This window comes from Mastomys coucha, unplaced genomic scaffold (assembly GCF_008632895.1).
Source record: "Mastomys coucha isolate ucsf_1 unplaced genomic scaffold, UCSF_Mcou_1 pScaffold22, whole genome shotgun sequence".
NCBI lineage: Eukaryota > Metazoa > Chordata > Mammalia > Rodentia > Muridae > Mastomys > Mastomys coucha.
Genome location: NW_022196905.1, coordinates 16,232,514 through 16,255,900, shown reverse-complemented (window position 1 = coordinate 16,255,900; position 23,387 = coordinate 16,232,514). Strand labels below are relative to the sequence as shown.

At 35.3% G+C, this 23,387-nt stretch overlaps 1 long non-coding RNA gene across 2 annotated transcripts in view; it reads left to right on the top strand.

Moving 5' to 3' along the window:
* LOC116070567 overlaps window positions 1-15,285 on the top strand; it is a 79,740-nt gene extending 64,455 nt beyond the window's left edge. For both annotated transcript variants that reach the window (XR_004110467.1, XR_004110466.1), the window contains exons 2-3: window positions 10,333-10,395; window positions 13,903-15,285. This is a non-coding gene — a long non-coding RNA (uncharacterized LOC116070567). The remainder of the gene's footprint in view (window positions 1-10,332; window positions 10,396-13,902) is intronic.
* The last annotated feature ends 8,102 nt before the right edge of the window (window positions 15,286-23,387 follow it).

The following is a 23,387-nucleotide window of genomic DNA, read 5'->3' as shown; positions in this document are numbered from 1 at the left end:
TTGTCAAATGCTTTCTCAGCATCTAGTGAGATGATCATATGGTTTTTGTCCTTGAGTTTGTTTATGAAATGAATTACGCTGATGGATTTCCATATATTGAACCATCCCTGCATCCCTGGGATGAAGTGTGCTTTTATTCTATCAATGTGGGTCTTCAATTCTATTCCATTGATCAATGTGTCAGTCTCGGTATCAATACCATGCAGTTTTGTTTTTTTGTTTTTTTTATCACTATTGCTCCGTAGTAAAGCTCAAGTTCAGGGATGGTGATTCCCCCATCTGTGGTTTTTTTTTTTTTTTTTTGGCTAAGATTTTTTGTTTTTCGCTATTCTGGGTTGTTTGCCTTTCCAGAAGTATTTGAGAATTGCTTTCTCCATGTCTTTGAAGAATTGTGTTGGAATTTTGGATGAGACTGCATTAAATCTGTAAATTGCCAGATTGCCTTTGGTAGGATGGCCATTTTTTTCTGTTAATTCTGCCAAACCATAAGAATGGGTGATCTCTTCATTTTCTGAGGTCTTCGATTTCTTTCTTGAGAGATTTGAAATTAATGTCATACAGGTCTTTCATTTGTTTGGTTAGAATTACCCCAAGATATTTTATATTATCTGTGGCTATTGTGAAGGGAGTTGTTCCCCTAATTTCTTTCTAGCCTGTTTATCATGTGTATAAAGGAAGGCTACTGATTTATTTGAGTTAATTTTATATCTGGCCACTTTTCTGAAGTTGTTTATCAGCTGGAGAAATTCTCTGGTAGAATTATTGGGGTCCTTTATGCATACTATCATGTTATCTGCAACTAGTGATACCTTTATTTCTTCTTTGGTAATTTGCATCCTTTTATCTCTTTTGGTTCTCTTATTGTTCTAGCTAGCACTTCAAGTACTATTTTGGATAGAAACATGGAGAGTTGGCATCATGTGTTGTCCCTGATTTTAGTGGAATTGAGTCAAGTATATCTCCATTTAATTTGATATTGGCTGTTGGTTTCCAGAAAATTGCTTTTATTATGTTTAGGCATAGGCCATGAATTCCTGATCGCTTCAATACTTTTAACATGAAGTTGGTGTGGTATTTTGTCCAATGTTTTTTGCGCATTTAAAGAGATGATCATATGATTATTTTTCTTTGAGCTTGTTTATATAGTAGATTACATTAATAGGTTTTCGTATATTGAACTAACCTTGCATCCCTAAGATGAAGCCTACTTGATTGTGGTGAATGATGATTTTGATGTGTTCTTGGATTCAGTTCTCAAGAATTTTATTATTTTTACATCAATTTTCATAAGTGAGATTGGTTTGAAGTTCTCTATTATTTTGTGGGATCTTTATGTTTTATGTATCAGAGTAATTGTGGCTTCAAAGAATGAATTATGATGTCTTCCTTCTCTTTGTATTTTATGGAAGAGTTTGAGGAATGTTGGTTTCAGGTCTTCTTTGAAGGTCTGGTAGAATTCTGCATTAAATCCATCTGACCCTGGGCTTTTTTTTTTTTTTTTTTGGTTGGGAGTTTTTTTAATGACTTCTATTTCCTTATGGGATATGGGCCTGTTTAGATAGTTTTTCTGCTTTTGACTTAACTTTGATATGTGATATCTGTCTATAAAATCATCCATTTCATCTGGATTTTTCAGATTTGATGAGTATATGCTTTTGTAGTGGGATCTGATGACTTTTGAATTTCTGTCATTTCATTTATTATGTCTGCCTCTTCATTTCTGATTTTGTTTATTTGGATACTGCCTCTGTGCCCATTAGTTATTTTGGCAAGGGTTTTATCTATCTTGTTGAGTCTCTCAAAGAAGCAGCTTTTGGTTTTGCTGATTCTTTTGTGTTGTCTCTTTGTTTCTGTTTGGTTGGCTTGGGCCCTGACTTTGACTATTTCCTGCCTTCTAATTCCTCTTCGGTAGGCTCACTTCTATTTGTTCTAGAGCTCGCAGGTGTGCTGTTAAGTTGCTAGTGTAAGATCTCTCCAATGTCTTTACCATGGCACTTAGTGCTATAAGTTTCTTCTAGCACTGCTTTTCTTGTGTTTCATAAGTTTGGGTATGATGTGTCAGTCAACATTTTCATTAAATTCCAGGAAGTCTTTAATTTCTTTATTTTTCCTGAACAGGTTATCACTGAGGAGAGAGTTGTTCATTGTCCACATGCATGTGGGCTTTTTGTTGTTTTTGGCTTGTATTGAAGAACAACCTCTGGTCATGGTGATCTGATAGGATGCATAGGATTATTTCAATCTTCTTGTATAGGTGGAGGGTTGTTTTGTGATCAATTATATGATCAATTTTGGAGAAGGTACCAGGAGGTGTTGAGAAAAAGGGGTAGGTACTTTTTTGTTTTAGGATAAAATGTTCTGTAGATATCTGTTACATCCATTTGCTTCAAAACCTCTATTAGTTTCACTATGTCTCTGTTTAGTTTCTGTTTCAATGACCTGTCCATTAGTGAGATTGTTATGTTGAAGTCTCCTATTATTATTGTGTGGCTTTCAATGTGTGCCTTGAGCTTTAGTAAAGTTTCATTTATGAATGTCAGTGTCCTTGCATTTGGGGCACAGTTGTTCAGAAATGTGTACAGCTTTGGGGGCTACTTGATAGGAATCTGACATTGGCCAGGGACAAGGAAATGGTCTTCAGGCAGGAATCTGACATTAGGCCATGACAAGGAAGCAAGCTTAGGCAGGAATCTAATCTTAGCCTTGAACAAAGAATTAGGCTTCATGCATGAATATGACTTTGGGCTAGGACAGGGAAGTAGACTCAGATATTTTGTTCATCCCAAAGCCCTTAGAAATTGTGATCATGGGAGTGATTACTGGACTTTGTTTATTGCCTTTCTTGTTCCATGACTATTTGTATTTATTGTCTTGCTTGTTCCTCAACCTAGACCTGACCTTATTACTTGCATATAATTAAAACGGTATAAAAGCATATTGGGAGCTGGGCAGTGGTGGCACATGCCTTTAATCTCAGCATGTGGGAAGCAGTGGCAGCTGGATTTCTGAGTTTGAGGCCAGCCTGGTCCACAGAGTGAGTTACAGGACAGCCAGGGCTATAGAGCCAGAGAAACCCTGTCTCTAAAAACCAAATAAATAAATAAATAAATAAATACATAAATAAATAAATAAATAAATAAATAAATAAATAAAAGCAGATTGGTAAAAAAGTAAACCTCCCTCAGCCTCAGAACTCTGGGGTCATGCTACAATGTTGTTTAATTGTCTTTTTTCTTTTTAATCCTCACTCTTGCACTGGAGAACCTGTTGACTGACTGAGCTGGTTTGGTCACAGAATTGAGACTTTCTCTTGGTGGATTTTCCCTTTGATGAATATGAATTGTCCTTCCTCATCATGCTTGATACCTTTTGCTTGAAAGTCTTTTTATTTTATTGGATATTAGGAGGGCAACTCCAGCTTGTTTACCAGGACCATTTGCTTGAAAGAGTTTTTTCTATCCTTTTACTCTGAGAATGTGTCTGTCTTTGTTATTGAAGTATGTTTCTTGTATGCAGCAATATGTTGGATCTTGTTTGTATATCCAGTCTGTTAGCTTATGGCTTTTTATAGATGAATTGAGTCCATTAATATTGAGAGATATTAAAGACAGATGACTGTTTTGGGTTCCTGATGTATTTAGTTTTGTAGGTAGTTTTGTGTGCTTCTGGTTCTCTCCTTTTGGTTTTGTTGTGAGATGCTTAATATCTTGACTTTTCTTTGGCATAGGTTCTTGTGTTGGTGTTCTCCTTCTAGGATACTCTGTAGGGCTGGATTAGTAGATCAATACTGTTCCAATTTGGTTTTGTCCTGGAACATTTTGTTTTCTCCACATATATTGACTGAGAATTCTGCTGGGTATAGTATCCTGGGCTGGCATTTGTGTTCTCTTATAGTCTGCATGACCTCTAACCATGTTCTTCTGGCTTTTATACTCTTTTGAAAATTCTGGTATAATTCTGATAGGCCTCCTTGGTATATTAGTTGGCCCTTTTCAACTTTTAATATCCTTTTTTTGTACTGTGTGTTTAGTGTTTTGATTATTATGTGATGAATTTTATTTTCTGGTCCATTTATTTGGTGTTCTATAGGCTTCTTGTACCTTTATGTCCATCTCTTTAGGTTGGGGAAGTTTTCTATGATTTTGCTGAAGACATTTTCAGCTCCTTAGAGCTGGGAATCTTTATTTCCTCTACAACAATTATTCTTAGATTTGGTATTTTTATTGTGTCATGAATTTCTTGAATGCTTTGGTTTAGAAGTTTTTTACATTTTGAATTTTGTTTGACAATTATGTCAATTTCTTCTATGATATCTTCTCTACCTGATATTCTCTCTTCTATCTCTTGTATTCTGTTGGTGATATTTACATCTATGTTTCCTGACTTCATTGCTACGTTTGCCAATTCATGATTTGCCTCCATTTTGTGTTTTCTTTATTGTTTCTACTTCTACTTTTAGGTCTTAGATGGCTTTATTTAATTCCTTCACCTGTTTGATTGTGTTTTCCTGTATTTCTTTAAGCTGTTTATTTCTTTACTCTTTAAGAGCTTCTACCTGTTTACCTATGTTTTCCTGTATTTCTTTCACTGATTTATTTATATCCTTTTTAAAGGATTCTATTGTCTTCATGAGATAAGATTTTAGGTCAGCTTTCTGATTTTTAGGTGTGTTGGTGTATTTGGGGCTTGCTGTGGTGGGAGAGCTGGGTTCTGATGATGCTCATGTATATTGGCTTCTGTTGCTTATGGTCTTACACTTGCCTCTCACCATCTGGTTATCACTGGTGTTTGCTGGTCTGGGTGATTTTGTATGTAGTCTGTCTCTTTTGTCCCTGGGTTGCTTCAGGTTTCCTGATAGGCCTGTGGCCCTGACTGTAGCAGATCCCTTGTGGGCCCTTTCCACTCGAGGATCTTCAGAGTGGCAGAGAAGCTGCTGATCTGTTGCCCTGGCTACAGTAGATCTCCTGGGAGGCCTTTGGACTGTTGGGTCTTCAGAGGAGCAGTTAAGCTGTTGTTCTATGTGAAGATGTTCTCCAGCTGAGCCTACAAACTGTGGTTTCTGTTTTCCTGTGTGAAGCAGAACTCCAAGAAGGCTTTCAGTCTGTTGTGTCAGTTGCCTTGAATGCCACAGAGTACCAGGATGTCTTCAGACTGTGGTGTCTGTTGCCCAGTTGCCTTGTGTACAGAGGAGCTTCTGGGATGCCTTCAAGCTGTGGTATCTTCAGGGGAGCAGACAAGCTGGTGATCAGTTGCTCAGCTGCCCTGTGTACTTAAGATCTGGGATGCCTCAGGCTGTGATGTCAGTTGCCTGACTACTCTGAGAGCAGTGGATTTTCTGGCATGGCTCAGGATAAGGTGACTTCAAGGGAGCGACAAGCCAGCAGTCTGCTTCAGCAGGAAGGAGCAGGCAGAAGGCTCATTTTTTTTTTAAATTTTATTTTTTAATGTGAGCATTTAGTCCTGTAAACTCTCCTCTTTTTCGTAGGTTCTATTTTATTTTTTATTAGATATTTTATTTATTTATATTTCAAATGTTATCCCCTTTATCTCCTTTCCACCTTTTCCCTCTTTAAATACCCTATCCTATTTTCCCTCTCCCTGCTTCTATGAGGGTACTCCCCTACCCACCCACTCCTACCTCCAAGTCCTGGCATTCAACTACACTGGGGCACGAAGCCGTCCCAGGACCAAGAGCCTCATTTCCCATTAATGTCTGACAAGGTCATGCTCTACTACATATGTGACTAGAGCCGTGGGTCCTTCCATGTGTACTCTTTTCTTTGGTGGTTTAGTTCCTGGTAGCTCTGGGGTGTCTGGTTGGTTGATATTATTGTTTTTCTTATGGGGTTGCAAACCCTTTCAGCTCCTTTAGCCCTTTCTATAACCCCACCATTGGGGACCTCATGCCCAGTCTAGTGGTTCAAGCATCTATCTCTGTATTTGCCAGGTTCTGTCAGAGCCACTCAGGAGACAGCTATATCAGGTTCCTATAAGCAAACACTTCTTGGCATCTGTATACGGGAGGAATCCCTAAATGGAGAATTCTCCAGATGGCCTTTTCTTCAGTCTCTGTTTGACACTTTATCTTCGTATTTCCTCCTTTGAGTATTTGATTTACCCTTCTAAGATGGACTGAAGCACTCACACTTTGGCTTTCCTCCTTCTTGAGCTTCATGTGATCTATGAATTGTATCTTGGGTATTCCAAGCTTTTGGGCTAATATCCACCTGTCAGTGAATGCAAACTATGTTTTTTGTGACTGGGTTACCTAACCCAGGATGACATTTGCTAATTTCACCCATTTGCCTAAGAATCTCATAAATTCAATGTTTTTAATAGCTGAGTAGTACTACATTGTGTAAATGTACCACATTTTCTGTATCCATTCCTCTGGCGAGGATGTGGAGAAAAAGGAATACTCCTCCATTGTTGGTGGGATTACAAGCTGGTATAACCACTCTGGAAATCAGTCTGGTGGTTCCCCAGAAAAGTGGACATAGTGCTACCTGAGGACCCACCTATACTACTCCTGGGCATATACTCAAAAGATGCTCAAACCTAAAATAAAGACACATTCTCCACTATGTTCATAGCAGTCTTATTTATTATAGCCAGAAGCTGATAAGAACCAAGATTAATTTATATCCTAATACCATCTATAATTTGACTTAACTCTCAGTATTCATGATCTAGAGATAAATGAGAAGTAATCCTTTTCTTTATCAACTAAAATCAAAATGACTAAGACAACTAAAATAAATAAAAAAATCTGATTTTTTTTTGTAATTGGTATGAAAGTATTCTACCATTGCCTTGATGCAAAATAAAATAAAATAAAATAAAACACTAAAAGACATATAGAATTAAAAGGTTGGAAAGGAAACATGAAGTTTGTCACAATATAGGCAGTGGCATAAAACTGCACTAATCCAACACTATGTCACTTACAACTATTTAACAACAGGATTCCCTGAAGACTAGCAAGGGGTTATCTATTTCCTTAAATGTGTTCAGCACTCTTCAGAATAGCAGGGAACAGATGTTTCCAGATCTTCAAAACTTGTGTTTTTGTTCTGTAATGGCGAGTTTAAGTGGATCATATTCATTGAAGGAGAAGACTAATGAGGAAAATAAAAGCACATTCTGGGGACATGGATTCTCATTAATTTTACACGTTGGTAATGATAGAAATTGTCTAATAGTCGTCAGTGGTTGAACTAAGTAATTAAATTGCCAGAAGGAATGACAGTAATGTTTAAAATAGGCTCAGAATTTCATCTTCTACCCCCTGCTCTTCTTCCTATTCATCATCAGGAGTTATGTCAAGATGGAGATTAGTTGGCGACCTTACACACACAGAGCTAACCCCAACTCTACGCTTGCCCATTCTCCTTGTTGCATATTTCTCCATAGATTTTTATGAAGGTCCTTAGGACAGAAAATATATTTATTAGTTTACATATTTTCCCTCCTAGTTCATACTTTTTAACCTGTTATTTTTGGTCACGAAATCAACAAAACTGTTCATTTCTACATTTTGAACTATGTGAAAACAGCATGGTATGCATAAAATTTATTTCATTTGTAGAGATCAAGTTTAAACACATAGTCCATCATTCACAAAGTATATTACCATCATCAAGTTGATATGAATATTCCTAAGGATATCCCTAGGATATTCCTAAGCCTTGTGTCCATGGTTTATAATATCAATCAAACAAACAAATAAAAACAAACAAACAAAAACCCAAACAACAACAATGAAACCAAAACAACAAACAACCAAACAACCAAACAACAAAAAAACAGTTTTTCTAAGTATTTACATGGGAGTAAGCAGATAATATTATTCAATTAGTTATTTAATAGAGCACAGGTTATTCCTCAAAATTGTTTTCTTAGATATATATCTGAATCTAATTGGAACTTTGATACTTCCAAATGAACTGCAAGATTGCTGGACATATTATTTCTCTAAACCTTTGGCCAAAGGTTTCCAATGGGAATAAAATGTAAAAAGCATACATAAATTCTAGAGAAAAGGAAGGGGCCAAATGGGTGGTTCAAAATGCACAGCTGTGTCTGCCAAAGAGATTGGCCTCTGCCCTTTTCTTCGATCCTTTGAGTCTACAAGCAAAAAAGGTGGCCCATAAACCAGTCAGTAAAACCAGAAAGAGATTTCCCTTGAGTCATCACACAATTCTGAGAATGAAAACTTTTCAGCAACATTCATATTAAAGCTGTGAGAATGGCTGGTGGCAATGTCCCAGAGTTGTGTGTGAAGGTTCAGCTACTAGCCAGGAAGGGCAATATAAACATGGATTCACTTCTGGAGAAATCATGTGGACAGATGCTTTTTAAAAATATATCAAACAGGAATCCACATTCTGGAATTATGACAGAAGATAATGGCAAATGGCTGGCTCTCTGGAGACCTGAAGAATATCATGCAACAGGCTATAGATCAGGGTTTATCTTGCTGCCAAGGAAATACACAATAATCAGCACTACATTTATAATAAGTGGGTGAACGTGAGGGGGGAGCTAGAAATGTATAGTCAAGGTGGAGGAAGGTGTCTGAGATCCATCCCTACCAAGTATGAATAGATATGGAGGTGTATAACATACTAATGCAGGCCCATAAGTAAGCTTAGATATCCTGGGTACTTCAGTCCTTCATTGTAAATCACATAGAAAACTTCAGTGTCTTGATCTTAAGACAAAGGGCAGTAGAGAATAGTCTCCCATCAGACATCTAAGATCATACATAGGGCTCTCCTTACGGAGTCTGCTAGATGAGATATCTGTACGTGTTTATCACATTAATAATTGTGACAGTATTAGTACCATTATCCATGCTGTAGTTCCTTAACTGTGCATGTAAGACAGGACTCAAGCAGGTCTTGCTTCTTTTTACTTCTTGACAATTGCCCACTTCTAGGACCAAGAGTATGAAAGTCTTTACTGAGTGATTTTTTTTCTTAAGCTCTTGTTACTTTGGGAAAGACATGTAACTGATGACTTCTTAGCAACTTTCTGGCCCTCTGTGGTCTGCTGAGACTATTGAGAACAGCTGGTACAAGAAATGATTTATAGAAGAGTAATAAACAATGCTCTAGGAGTCTCTGGATTGGGTTTGCATAATGAAGACATGCAGAAGATTCTCATCATGTATTTTTTTAAGCTTATTTTTCCAGTAAGATAAGATGTTCTTTGTGAATAGTTATATTTTCATATTTTATAAGCTGATACTTACATACTTTGTTCAACCCCGTTTTTATCCACAAATCTACACTTTATATGGAATAATAATCATATAAATATAATATAAAAATTCCCAAATATGTTTTTAGCTATTAAATCATGGATATTTTCAAAATATCATTTGGAAGCTTTAGAATTTAGAGTTAAACATTGAACACTGTTATACTGTATAAGGTTTAAATTTAAATATATATAAAAATAAATTTTGTGATATTGTGCCAATTGCATATTGGCTCATTATACTCACAGAGTTGTCGATTGTCTCTGTGGCCTTGAATTGTTTCTTGGAGAGTAACTAGACATGGCCCATTTTCTCCAGGGCTAAAGGCTTAAGATGTGTAGAAGGAAGTAAAGCAATGAAAGTTTGCTATGACTCTGATATTTGACACTCTGCTTTTCATTCTAAGGAAGTGTACTTTGGCAGACAAGATCAATTCTTTCTCGTCTATTCTCAGAAGACCTATATTCTTTGCAGCAGATGGGAGTATCAAGCTCATTTACTTAACCAGGGGATTGTAGCTGAATGATAATATATGCTATTTAAGTGGAATATAATTGAATGTAAATCTTAGCATAAGATTTGTTAACCTACATCAGCTATCTATCCATCTCTACATAATAGCAACTACAATGACTTAGTCCTTTTATTCAAATGAAGGTGAAATATCTTATTTATGCTCTTCTGTAATTATTCTGTCACTAATAGGATGTGTTTTCTCATGGCAATCACCTTACATTCTCCAGGAAGAGATTTGATTACCACTGAGTATTGAAAACTAATTTGTAATTGTCATAAAATTAGTAACACCTTTAGCTTCATGTTCAACAATAGGCACATTTTCGTAATCACAAGCTCCAGAAAGTGCTTCATTGAGCATGACATCAAAGTCACACATTCTAAGAAACCTACAAAGTAATAGAAAATCAATTGTTCCTATCCAAGAATGGCATTTTAACAGTGTTCTTTAACTATAAGTTAAAGTTCATTTGTGGGCAGTTTGCACTTTTTCTAATGTAGAGAATCTACTTTGAAGAGACATGGAATAATTTTAACTCTTTATTGTGTAGGTCTTGAAAACCATAAGAAGCAAACAGCATGGAATGGATGAGAGGATCTCAACTTGATGGATGGTAAGTGCCTTCTGAAATAGGAACAATCACATGCCAATTTCTTTTTTGTTGGCTACATTGATATCTATCCTGTGTTTCAGAAGGACAAGAATGAAACTTGTGTCTATGTACATGTAGAGCTCTGGCTTGGGTCTGTAACAGTGTTCTTAAATCACACAATACTGTTGAAGACACACAGTCACAATGCAGGATTTATAATCTGAGCCTTATTACTTATCTTGCTTCTCCTGGATACCTTGTTTGCATTAATGTCAAGCATACCTTTTCCACAACAAAATAGGAATATTCTGGAATACCTAACAAGTGTCAAATCTTCATACTTTTATGCTTGCCTTTGTCAGACATAATGTTGTTTCTCTCCTTCAAAAACCAGCCCCATGTTATCTTTTCATATTTCCATTTTTTCTGCCTTGGCCTACGTTTTCCCACTGAGGTCTCCTATCTTCTTGTTTTATCATCTATCATGCACATTATTGTAATAAAGTTCCTTCTAAATACAACTCTGATCTGCCAGTACACTGTAAACAAAACAAAAACAAGCACACACTATCTGAAATTTATACATTTTCTGTACTATAAAGTCTACATTTTTGAATGTTTCTTAGGATTCTTGTCACAAATCACATGTAAATCTGCCACCCACAGGTAGCTTGGGAATAATGCTCTATAACTGCTTGCTTTCTACCCTGCAGCTTCTATTTCCACTCCTTCTTTTCATTATTTTCTTTTAAAACAAATCTTTTTATATCTTGTAAACTTTGTCATCAGATCCCTGGTGCCACAGAAGTGTTATTTCTTAGTCAAGTGGGAATAGCTGGTCTTTCAAGTTCTGTGACATTAATTTCTTTACTACTTTTATATGTAAGTCCAGAGGGCATGTATGTAGCTGTATACTGCTTCTAGTTTCTACTCAGAAAACCAGATTTTCAACACTTTTTCCCTTTAGTGATTTACAGTATGCTTTGTTCATAAAAAATTACAGAACAAATGCTAGTTAGGAAAAGAAAAGAAATCATTTAATACCAAATAAACACTACCTTGCATGCCATTTTTGTAGACGTTGAAGATATATATTCACACGGTCAATTTAGTTTGGTTTCTAAATTCCTACTTCACAATTTCGTTACTATACTTCTCCTAACTGTAGAATCTGAATAAACTTCTTCAACATGTTCTCCTGTAGATTTTCATGCATATTAAAATTCAAGGAACACTTGTGCTCTTTGGCATATTTCAGAGACTTATTTTATAAACTAATTAAAATATTAACAGAGATAGTATATCACACAACATATCATCACTAGCCCAGCTGACATTCTAATTGACATTTCCTGTCCCTGCCCTCATTCGCACATATGAGAAGTGTAGATAATGCTGAATTAGGAATGTGCAGTGCAGGTGAGGGTTCTCCAAAGTTATTTTATTAGGCTACTGAGATATAAGCACATGAAAATATTAGGGAAATCCAAAATATTACAATATGACTTAAGAATTCAAAAAATATTTCATTCTGTGACTTTAAATAGTGTGTCTGTCTGTGCATGCACGTGTGTTTGCATGTGCGTGTGTTTGCGCGTGTACATATGTGTGTGAATGTGTGTGTACATGTGTGTGTGTGTTTGTGTGTGTGTGTGTGTGTGTGTGTGATGCCTACCTCAGTCATGGCCATTTTTATAGATTTTAATCATGTTAATAACTTAAAATAATTGAGCAAATTTCTTACTGCTCTATAACATTGCTGGATACTCTCAATGCCAAACATGTGTAGATGCTTCACAAGTTTACATCCTCTGCTTATACCTAATCTGGTAAAGAGAAGATACATTGTAATCCTAAGTAAATAGTAGAAACATGAGGTTCTCTTAGGTGAATGGAAAATGCTGGGCAAGTGCTTTCACAGATTTGTTACTTTGCTTAATTATCCCCATGAGCCCAGCTAATCTGTAGAGAGCTTGTACCCATCAGACCGTGAATGACTCCATTCTTTACTTATCCTTAATAATTGAAATGTGTCCCCTTAGTCTAATAATTGTAAAAACTACTTAGCTGATTCTACTCATGAATTGCAGGTTGGGCATGGATATGAGAATGTTTTATAATATGTTTTTAATAATTAATCAGTTTATTCAAATAATGGCAAGTTATTTTCCCCTTTTGATTGACAGATACAGTGCTTTTTTTCTAACCTATGAGAATGATCCTTGGAGGCCAAAAATTTAATCAATACAGTCTTCTTTATACAGTTGAAACTGAATTAATTGCTCCTGACATTTCTCTAGCTTTTCTGAAAGTTAGGACATTATGATTTTTGATCATGATGGCCAGATAAAGTAGAGATATATATGTGTGGCTTGTTGGTTATCAAAAGATATATGTAAATGAGATCAGAGTGAAAAGTAGCTCTTCCTTTCTTGATTGTATTTTTCACTTTAAAAATTTCACTTTAATTTACTTTTCATTCATTACCTTTTTTAAAAATTTTCTATGCACATTTATTTATTGATGAATATACTACCTTTATAACTCCTATATACTATATACTGCATATACTATATATACCATATAGTATATCTCCATACATAACTCCATATATATAAATGTATATACACATGTAGTATATGTGTGTACATATATATGTATATACATATATATATATATAATTTAAAGAAAGGGAATATATTTATATTATATATTTCAGTGTCTTTACTAAGGAAAGTCAAGTTTGAACAGCCCGTATTGCGTGAGGAATCTGCATGAGGATTTCATGGGATTACAGGAACTAGTTATGATTTAGCTGGCTTATTAAAGTGACCTTTACTTCAGGACAGTTGGCTATGCAAGTAATCTGTGCAATCCAAACTGCTCTCTAAGAATTTAAAAATCTCATTCTAATTATCAGTACCTGTAAATTGTGTTACCTCTGGAGTGCAATTAAATGGCAAATGTGCTTTGCTGGTCCTTGGCCATGTATTGAAGACCAATAGCTCAGCCACTCTGGCATTTGGTACTAGAAATTTCATTTTATTTCATTGGACTTTGTATACTTTTATTGCCAAACCATGTGTCAAGATTAGTGTGCATACTTTAGGTAAGAGTGCTTCATTGTCTCCATTGTAATACTGGAGATATTTTCAAATAAAAATTAGAAGTAAAACACAACTCATTAGGACTTTTGCTGTCATCAGTAACTAGTCTAATGTAGAGCATTACTCAGTTCATTAATTCTAGAAATGAAGTCATAAGTCTTAGTGTTTTTCATCAAATGGAATGTTGTAAGTTCACTCAGACAAATATCCTCTGAAAAGACATTTTTACTGATTTCATATAATGTCCATTCAGCAACATAAATAACACCTTTATCAAAGGAAACATTTTTGAAAGTCAGATGTGTTATAAACTGGTTTTCTGATTATGTACAGGTTGTGTGAGAAATTTTGATATTATTTCATTTTGTCCTGCATTCAATTCTATACAGAAAAGGAATAACTCTTGTTTATTTTGATACAGTGTGGCTCATGTAAATCTTGAAGAGTAACAGCATCTTGAAGGACAGGCTGGAGAGGAAGATACCGCTTCTCAAACTCTGCAGTATCATAGTCTGGAAAATGCAGTGAATAGCCGCAGGGAAACACTGCCTGCCACAGAAGGCATACTGAAGTGATAATCAAATAACACGAGGAAGGGTGCTATTTTCACACCCATCAAGTTGCTGATACAATTATTAATACGTTATCTATCTATCTGCCTACCTATCATCTATACATGGCTTTTTATCTCTCTAACATCTATCTATCTATCATCTACCTACCATCTTTTTTTTTTTTTATTTTGAGCCAATGAATTTATGGAGGCATTTCCTTATAGTGGTGGCACCCGGCTCAGAACATGAAGAGGAAGTTTGTACTTCCCACACTGCCCAGATCTCTCAGAGTAGAGGTAGAAACAAAAATTTAATGAAAAGGCTATTTCCATAAACTACTATGACAACCAGAAAAATCATGAGATTCTTGAAAACAGGGATTCCTTAACTTCTCTTTATACTTAAAATTTTCAAAACCTAATTTACTAAGGGTTCTCAAATGTTTCAACCCCTCTTCTAGTGTACTTTCCAAAGTTAAGGGAGAAAAGATGGTAAATAGGACAAAGGAATGTGGACTTGTCCCCTCCTTGGGTCTTGCCCCAGCAAAAAATCATGTGCCTCTGCATCATACGACATAACCAAAAACTTCCACTTTAGTTCTACAATGCTATGCTACTTGGAAATCAGAAACCAAGTGACTCAAAGATGCCCTAGCCTGAGGAATGCTTTTAGTTACATATACCTTAACCAAGCATCTCAGTGGCTAAACTATTTTCCCACTACTCTTTTCTAATACAGGAACTGAGCCACACTGACCCTGACATACTAGGAGGCCCAAATGAGGTTAGAAACCTGTTGTATGAATTCAAATTCTCATTCTTACCATTTTTTCACTCCTTCTCTAATTCATCATGTGGAGCTGTTAGGGAATCTAGTGTATCTATACACTATTATTATTGTAGGCCAGAGACTGAGTAGAGGACCTTTAAATATAATCCATGTTCTTATAAGCATTATGCTTATAGAGTTTAGAACTAAATCTGAACTAGTTTTAATTCACAGTGGCATTAATATCCTTGTGTCATTATTTTTCATGCTTCTGATAAATGTGTTCTTCTAATAATACTCATTGTACTTTAGCAGAGTTCACAGATCATAAAAGAAAAGCAGGTCATATAAAATTTGAAAAATGTATTCTTAGTGTCTTTCTAGCACTGAAACACCTCCTTTTTAAATTCTTTGAAGATATTATTGCAGTGATTAATCTTGATTGTTAACTTAAAGCATTATAAAGTTACTATGGAAACAAATCTCTGGTTTTGTCTGTGGGAAATTATCTTGATGAGGTTATCTGGGGTGGGAAAACCTGCTCACAGTGTGTGTGTTATCATTGCATGGGCTTGGTTCTTCAACTAAATGAAAAAGAAAATAAGTTAAGCACAATAATTCAGTGTTTCCTGCTTTAAGACTGTGGGTGTCATACTTGTGGATGCTGTGTCATCAGCTGGCTCTGACTCTTGTTGTCATGCCTTTCCTGGCATGACAGTCTATACTTCTTACCACTGTCAATCAAGATAACACTTTCCTTCATTAAATGATTTGTGTCAGGTACTGTGTAGAAGCAATGAGACAAGTACCTGATGCAATTATACAAATGATAGTTTGTATATTTTGTTTAAAAAATACTTTTATTTTTTATGCATTTTTATTTTGCCTACATGTATTCATGTGAGAAAGTGTCAGATCTTGGAGTTACAGACAGTTGTGAGCTACTTTATAGATTCTGAGAATTGAACCTAGGTCTTCTAGAAAAAGCATTCAGTGTTAATTTCTGAGCTATCCTTCTCTTTAATAATAAGATTTACTCATTTATGAATGTGGGTGTTTTGTCAACATGTACAGTTGCACACCAGCAGAATATTCTAGGTCCCATGGAACCACAATTACAGACAGTAGTGAACTAATACATGGGTGCAGGAAATTCAACTCAGTACCTTTGCAAGAACAGCCAGTGCTCTTAACTGCTGACCTACCCCTCAAACTGTTACATAATTTTTATTAATGTATATTAAATGTGTATACTAATAAGGTTCAGAGTGATATTTCCTTTTCTTATATTTTGTCAAAATGTAATTGAAATTTAATTATGTCTTCCCCTTTCCTCTTTTCCATCCTATATCTCATGTAGCCACATTTCCCAAATTCATATATGTCTCTTCTTTAATTTTTATTATTACTTATGCTTGTGAAATAAAAGCAGGTAAACACCTCCTGCTGAATCCATTCAATGCTGCCTGTGTGCTTAGGTTTGGAGGTGATCAATCTGTATTACTGCTCTTTTCCTTACTCTCTTATCAGTTTTCTGTTGCCTATAGCTCTTCATCTAGTATTTGGGCCTCATGAGATTCTCCTATCTACAATGGAACATCAACTTTTCTTGGAAATGCTTCAGTCTTGTTTAGATTGCCACATTGTTAAGATTTCATGAGACTATCTTCCCTGTTATACCTAAAAGGCAACAATCTCACAGCAGATTTTCTGATGTTCCTTCCCTTATAATTCTCTCACATCCTGCTCCATGCATGCTTCTTAAGACTTAGGTATAAGAGCTATGTTGTAGATGTGTCAATTTGAACTAAGCATCCCATTCTCCATTTTCACAAGTTGAAGCTTCATGTAATAGTCTCCTAATACTACAAAAAAGAAGGTTTTTGGATGAGGGTTGAGGTCTACGTTTATCTCTTTGTATAAAGAAAAGTACTAAGAATACAGTTAGGAAATATAATGGTTTAAAAAATTGACAGAATTTTCTCTAAATCCACCAATGTACTAGCCATGCATAGTTGACTACATTTACAAAAGAGACATGAACTTACTCTTGCCAAGCAGGGCCTTGAGGTCACTTCAACAGCCATTGTTTACACCTCAGAAGTGTCATTAATTCATCTTTAGAAATATATTGCCATACAGATACAGTTGTGTTTCAGAAAGAGTCTGTTGTTTTCTTCCCTTAGCATCTTGTGTATCTCCCTGTGAGATTATGAAAGCAAGTTCTTACAGAAGAGGTTTTCAGTTCATTTCTAGCTCAAAGCCTTAAAGTCAATATCCAAAGTGCAAAAGTGTCTTCAATAACAGTGACTTACCATTATAGAGCAAAATTTCCATTTATGCCTTCAGCATTCAATCATCTAATCTACCCTCTCTTTCTCTTCCTTTCCTAGTTTTTAAAAATTATTTTTAAATTAGTGTAATAGTTAAGGAGGACAATGTGGAATTACTCATAGAAAACAAACAAAAAAATAGATCTGTTATATTGTCCAGATATGCCACACTCAAATATAAAACCAAAAGGAAAAATAAAATTACTATAGTTGAATATCACCTGTGTTCCTTTGTTTATATGAGCACTAATATATGCAATAAAATGTTATTCAATAATAAAGATAAAGATCTCTCATTTGGATGAATGGTGCATGGATGGAAATGGAAGACATATTACCTGAAATGAGCCAGACACAGAAAAATAAGTTCTATGGAGTTTGTCCTACAAGTTAAAAAACAAGACAACAGTCAACAGTCTCTCTCTCTCTCTCTCTCTCTCTCTCTCTCTCTCTCTCTCTCTCTCTCTCTCTCTCTCTCTCTCTCTCTCATCTTTCTCTCTCTCCTTAAACTTATCACCTATCCCTTTCTCTATCTCTATTTTTCTCATATATTTTGGTTAGGAAATTATCCTCATCAATGTAAAACAAACAAAAATTCCTGAAGTCCAGAGACTTAGCACTTTAAAAGCAAGTTACAATACGACAGAACATCACTTGAATAAGTAATGGAAATGTTATAATCAAACAACTTCAAGCTGGGATTGGAAACTAAAGACCAAGAGAGAAAAATCTAAGTAAAGGTATCTATTCAATTAATCTCATACACCTTGAAAATTAACTCCCCTTTTCAAAATAAGTAAATTGCCTTTTTAATACCAGTTCTACTTCCCTGATGCTTGTTTGACATTCCTAGGTTATTGTATTGCCCTGTTCTTGCCCTGAGTGTAAAGGCTATGCCCAACTCAGGCTTGTAAGAGCTTGAGCCTCACAGGGTACCTTCTTTTTGGCTTCCTGCCGTACTATCAGTGCAAGCTGTGAGGGCAAAAATGGGACTGAAGCTACCTTAGAGCAGTCAGAATTCATGGCATTCCTCAGCTTGATTGCTGTGAATAGAGTTGTGTCTTCTCTGGCTGCCATATTGGAATCTGCCATCTTGCTAGCATGAAATTGAAAAAGAAACAAATAAAACAAGGTTCTGCCTCTGGACATAGTCTGATAATGGGACCTCAACTGCATCCTTTTCCGTAAGGCTCTTTTATTGAAAGCCAGTGATGTGGAGGCCCATTCATTTCCCCTGTAATTACATGATTTGATAATTCTGCTACCTTATCAATGGACTTCCTTCCAATGCTCCATATACTTCGGGGTCAGTTTGTACTTCCTTTACTATAAGGTATAATTTTGTGTGTCCATCGCTTTTACCACATGTGACAATAACTGTGAAAATCTCTTGCCCTATTTTTAAGATAACACATTAATCTTGCAGAGTTTATTGGTTCATGAAAAGATAAGGCTATCTCTATTAAATGAATTTATTTCAGACATAGTGATAGATTATCTTCTTTTGTTTATTTCCTTTTCACCAGGTTTCTCTGTTCCCTTTTTCCTATTAAGTAACTTGAAGTGCACCTTTTAGTCTTTCAATGATTATGGATAATGTGATTTAAAAAAAAAGTACAAGTGGTCTACCCCACTCTATTAGATAGTGTATTTATACTGGGGTGAGAATGATTTCTCTTAATTCTATAGTTATCTTCTCTATAAGCACTCCTGAAATAAGTCTTCAGAATTAAGGGAAGCAAGTGATTTGTTATAGCAGGAACACTTAAATGACAAGAAGTCCCACCCTGTTTCACTCCTAGAAATGAACTACAGTGAACTAATGAATTTTTAGAGAAAAAGAATTACCTCTCCCAGGAATGAGCCCCATTATTTTTATTTAGTGTCTGAAGCAGTGTAGTGGGCCTTGAAATCATACACACACCACTGATCAAACACACTCTGTTTTATATGTACATACTCATTTATATATGTATGTGATAATAATAAAGTAAAAGAGGGTATCAACTTAAGAGTAGGGAGTGTGGGAGATATTCCCTGAGAGAGGGCTGGAAAGAAGAAATGAAGGGGAAAAATTGATAAAGTGACATTTTTTCCAATTAAACAACTATTAAGAAACAATTAAAAGTTGTCTGAACAATTTTGTAAAATTTCCTCAAATATTAAAGTAAATGACCAATCAGGGAAAAAAACATTAAAATGTCACATATATTTCATGAATATTATTTGCATGTCTTTGAGTCTATGCAAGGCAGCTGCATTCACCTATACATTCTACCTTATTCAGAAGTCAAGAGAGAAATGTAACAATAGGTATATACTGCAATGGAAAGAAATACCTACACTCCAACCTGGGTGGAAGTGTGCATAAGACCATTTAAGAGCTAAGGCAGAGGTGGAACACTTTGGGAACTGAGATAATTAAAAAGTAAGTGTGCATATGGGTAGTTTTGAAAGGATGACACTTAAAGATCTCTACTCAGAGATGATTTTCCATTATGCTGAGCAGAGTCTGCCTATAAAATAGCGGAAGGAGAGAATAGATCTTTAAAACTTCATACAAGTAGAAAAAATTCTCTCTCTCTCTCTTTCTCTCTTTCTCTGTGTGTGTGTGTGTGTGTGTGTATGTATGTGTGTATGTATGTATATGTGTATGTATGAATGTTTTGTTTCTGTATGTTGTTTTAGTTACCATCATTCAAATAAATAGGTGTCAAAATAGTAATCATGAAAAATTTCAAAGATTATATGTGGCAGAAGAGAGGTTTAAAAAATGACTTAAAAAGTCTCAAGTAAACATAATACAGCATTTGATGATTAAAAGTACAAGACACTAATAGTATCTTGTATTTATCTGCAAAATAAAAATAGCTTGATATAGAGACTTAGCTAAATGCCCAATTGTCAACTAAAGGGTCAGAAGGAATACTAAATAAGTGGACAGAAACTGCCTTGAAAAAAGTTCGAAGATTTTACTTACTAAACAATCATTTTAAAATAAGTGTTTTACATATAACAAAAATCTTAATCCCCAAAAGAAGAAATACAGACAGAACTACAGCAAAGTAAGAAGATAGTAAATGAATAAGGGAATGCGGGGTGCACTGCTATAGATGTATGCCTTCCACCCACCCCTGCACAGCACCCTGCCTTTACCCTTGCCTCAGGAAAAGTCATAAAACAGTGGAAATAATATCATATTTAAATGTTAGGTAGAAGAGAAAATAGAAAAAAATGTTTGAAAACATAAATATTAATATATATGACAAAGTGTACAGTATTTTATACTAAAGCAGCTCAAAATCAAATGATAAAATATTATAAATCTATATTTATTTTACTCTATGTATTTTATCATATGTATTATAAATGCAAAGTATGAAGATACCAATGGTCACATAAGAAAAAAGAAAACTATACAGAGGAAAATATTTTTTATGCAATTGAAGTGTCATGGCCAGGAATTCAGATTAGCTCAAGTTAGTTACTGTATTTGATGTGACACAGAAAGTAGTAGTATATTACAAAGAACGAAATGAATACAGACTCAAAATTTGTCATTAAACAGCAATAACTAAAATTAATGTAGAGCCAATGTTAACAAGAAACAAAAATCCAATTAAGAAATCAGGAAATAATTCAGCAACAAGTTCTGCCCAGGTAAGAGCATCTCATCCTCAGGATGAGCTGTCCAAACAGAAGATATTGAAGCATAGTTTAGAGAGGAGTTGGGAAAATAGGCCCAATCCACACAGCATTGTAAGAGATCCACTTTCACGGAAATTCAAACTTCACTGAAAATGAAAGGACTGAGACTATAATCCATAAAAACAATAACCAGATATAGCAGGTATAACTAACTATACCAACATAAAAAAAATATAGACTTTATACCGAGAACATTTTGTAACCAATGGAAAATTTTACACTGTCAGATTTGTGTTAGATTTTAGAACACAAACTGAATGAAAGAGGGAAATATAGAAGAAAGACCACTGAGCTGCAAACTTCAGTCATGCTTCTCCTGAGCTTGAGAGAGAGGAACAAAGGAAGATGAATGGGAAAAAAGAGAAAGGAATTTCTGAGGAAAAAAAGAAAAGTATGAAAAGGAAGAAAGACTGAGTGGGTCCACTGGCTGCAGAGCCAGAGTGATGAACAACAGACACCCATTCCTAGTGATGTCTCATACTTGGGCCATTAGTATCTCTGGGTGCAAAAACTATTCCATCCCACTCTGAATTAGAAAAACATATAACTGATATCCTACACTTTTGCCTTGAAATATTTAGAAAGCTCATTGCTTGTTTCTTCAATTTTGAAGATTTATCAAAAAGCCTTCCTTGTCACTGAGTGAATTATAGCCTGATAATCACCATCAATTGACTTACACAATTTAAATAGTAATACTTGGTATACTTGAACATGGCAGTTTAAGTGATATTTTGAACTATAAATGGATTCTTCTTTTGAATGGTTTGAGTAGATTAGGTGTATTCCTCTTAAAGGATATATGTAAGTTTGTTCAGCCATTGTATGACCCAGAGTTACACAAATAATTATTCCCTTTCAACAAGTAAGACCATGATTTCTCCAAATCTGTTCACATATAACCACATAAATTAATGGCACTTTCCGGACTGAATAGAGTTAAATCTGAGAGTCTGAGAGGAGGAAATTGTTCTGGATCATTTTTGGTGATCTGAAAAATCATAGCAGAAAGAGAGAGAGAGAGAGAGAGATAGAGAGAGACAAAAAGAGAGAGACAGAGAGAGACACAGAGAGAAAGACAGAGAAAGACAGAGAGAAAAAGACAGAGAGACAGAGAGAGAGACAGAGAAGATCAGTATCAGAGATGAGCAAGGTCAACGACTTGGGATCTGGAACCAATAAATGAGAAAATTCTGGAGAAATTAGAAACATGATGACTTCTATAAAGCAAGAACTTGCGACAATTTTTAACATAAGCAGCAGAAAGTCACTATAAAATACATAAGACTCTCTGTCTACTGTCCGATAACTATCCAAAGTACATAGCATGTAGGCTCATTCAGATTCCAGTACATATTTCTGTCATACCTGCATATGTATTATTTTAATACTTAAGTGAACATTTAAAAATGCAGATATGATAGAGTTCTTTCTTGCAGAACATAAATGAAAAGAGGTTATTATAGTAAGAGTTAATTCTACTAATGATACAGAATTTTATAGATGTTAAAGAATAACAAAGCATATAGTATAGATTGATTTTCATAATAAACACAATATCAAAACATTGATATAATATAATAAACATAATAAGCAAGAGTGGTTATTTCAATATGACAGAAACTGCCATAAGCAGGGAGGGATGACGCAGTAATTAAGAGTACTAGCAGCTCTTCCAGAAGGATCAGGTCCAGTTCCATTCCAAGCATCCACTTGGAGCCAAACAATCATCTGCACTTCTGGTTCCACAGAGATACAATTCCATCTTCTGCCTTCAGAAAATACTGCAGATACAAGTGTACAGACATCGATGGAAGCAAAAGGCCACATAAAATTAAGAAAAATAATTCTGTCATAATAGATTTATAATTGTGTATATATATATGTATGTGTGTATTTATATGTATATAAATGTATTTTCAAAAGTTCTGTTATCATTGTCCATAATTTAAAATATAACATTAATGCTTTAGCTAGTTATAGATAAATTTATCCCTGGTGCAGAGAATAGGTACTAAATTGAATGACCACTGTTTATAATGTTTACTGGCAGCTAGAGACAACAGAATTACAAAAAGAAAAAAATTTGGTATGTGAAATTATTATGCATTTCCCTTAGTATTAACATTTGATTCAACTCATTATTCAGTAACATAGTTGAAGGAAACCGGCCCGCAGTTTCACTTCATATCGTGGGTGATTCACAAACTGGGGAAGTCGAGATTCTGTGAAAATAAGCGGGTTAGGAGAGACAAGGAATACACCAAGTAAAATGCTTATCAAGGTGTGATCTTTACTTAGTGAATCGGGATATTTATACCTGAGGCAAAACAGTCTTATGTCTTTTAGCATATAAGTGAGAACAGGGAACAAGCATATCAGTACATATCAGTCATGTAAATAAGCCCCTGCAAGCGAGGGCTCCAGGCAGGAAAGCGGATTAAGGTTTTAGTTCTTTTTGAATTCTGGGCTTCTGGTTCTGGCTTAATCCCTGGAGCTGACTCCAGACACCTGGTGGGCCGAGCCGAGCTGCTGCCTCGGGA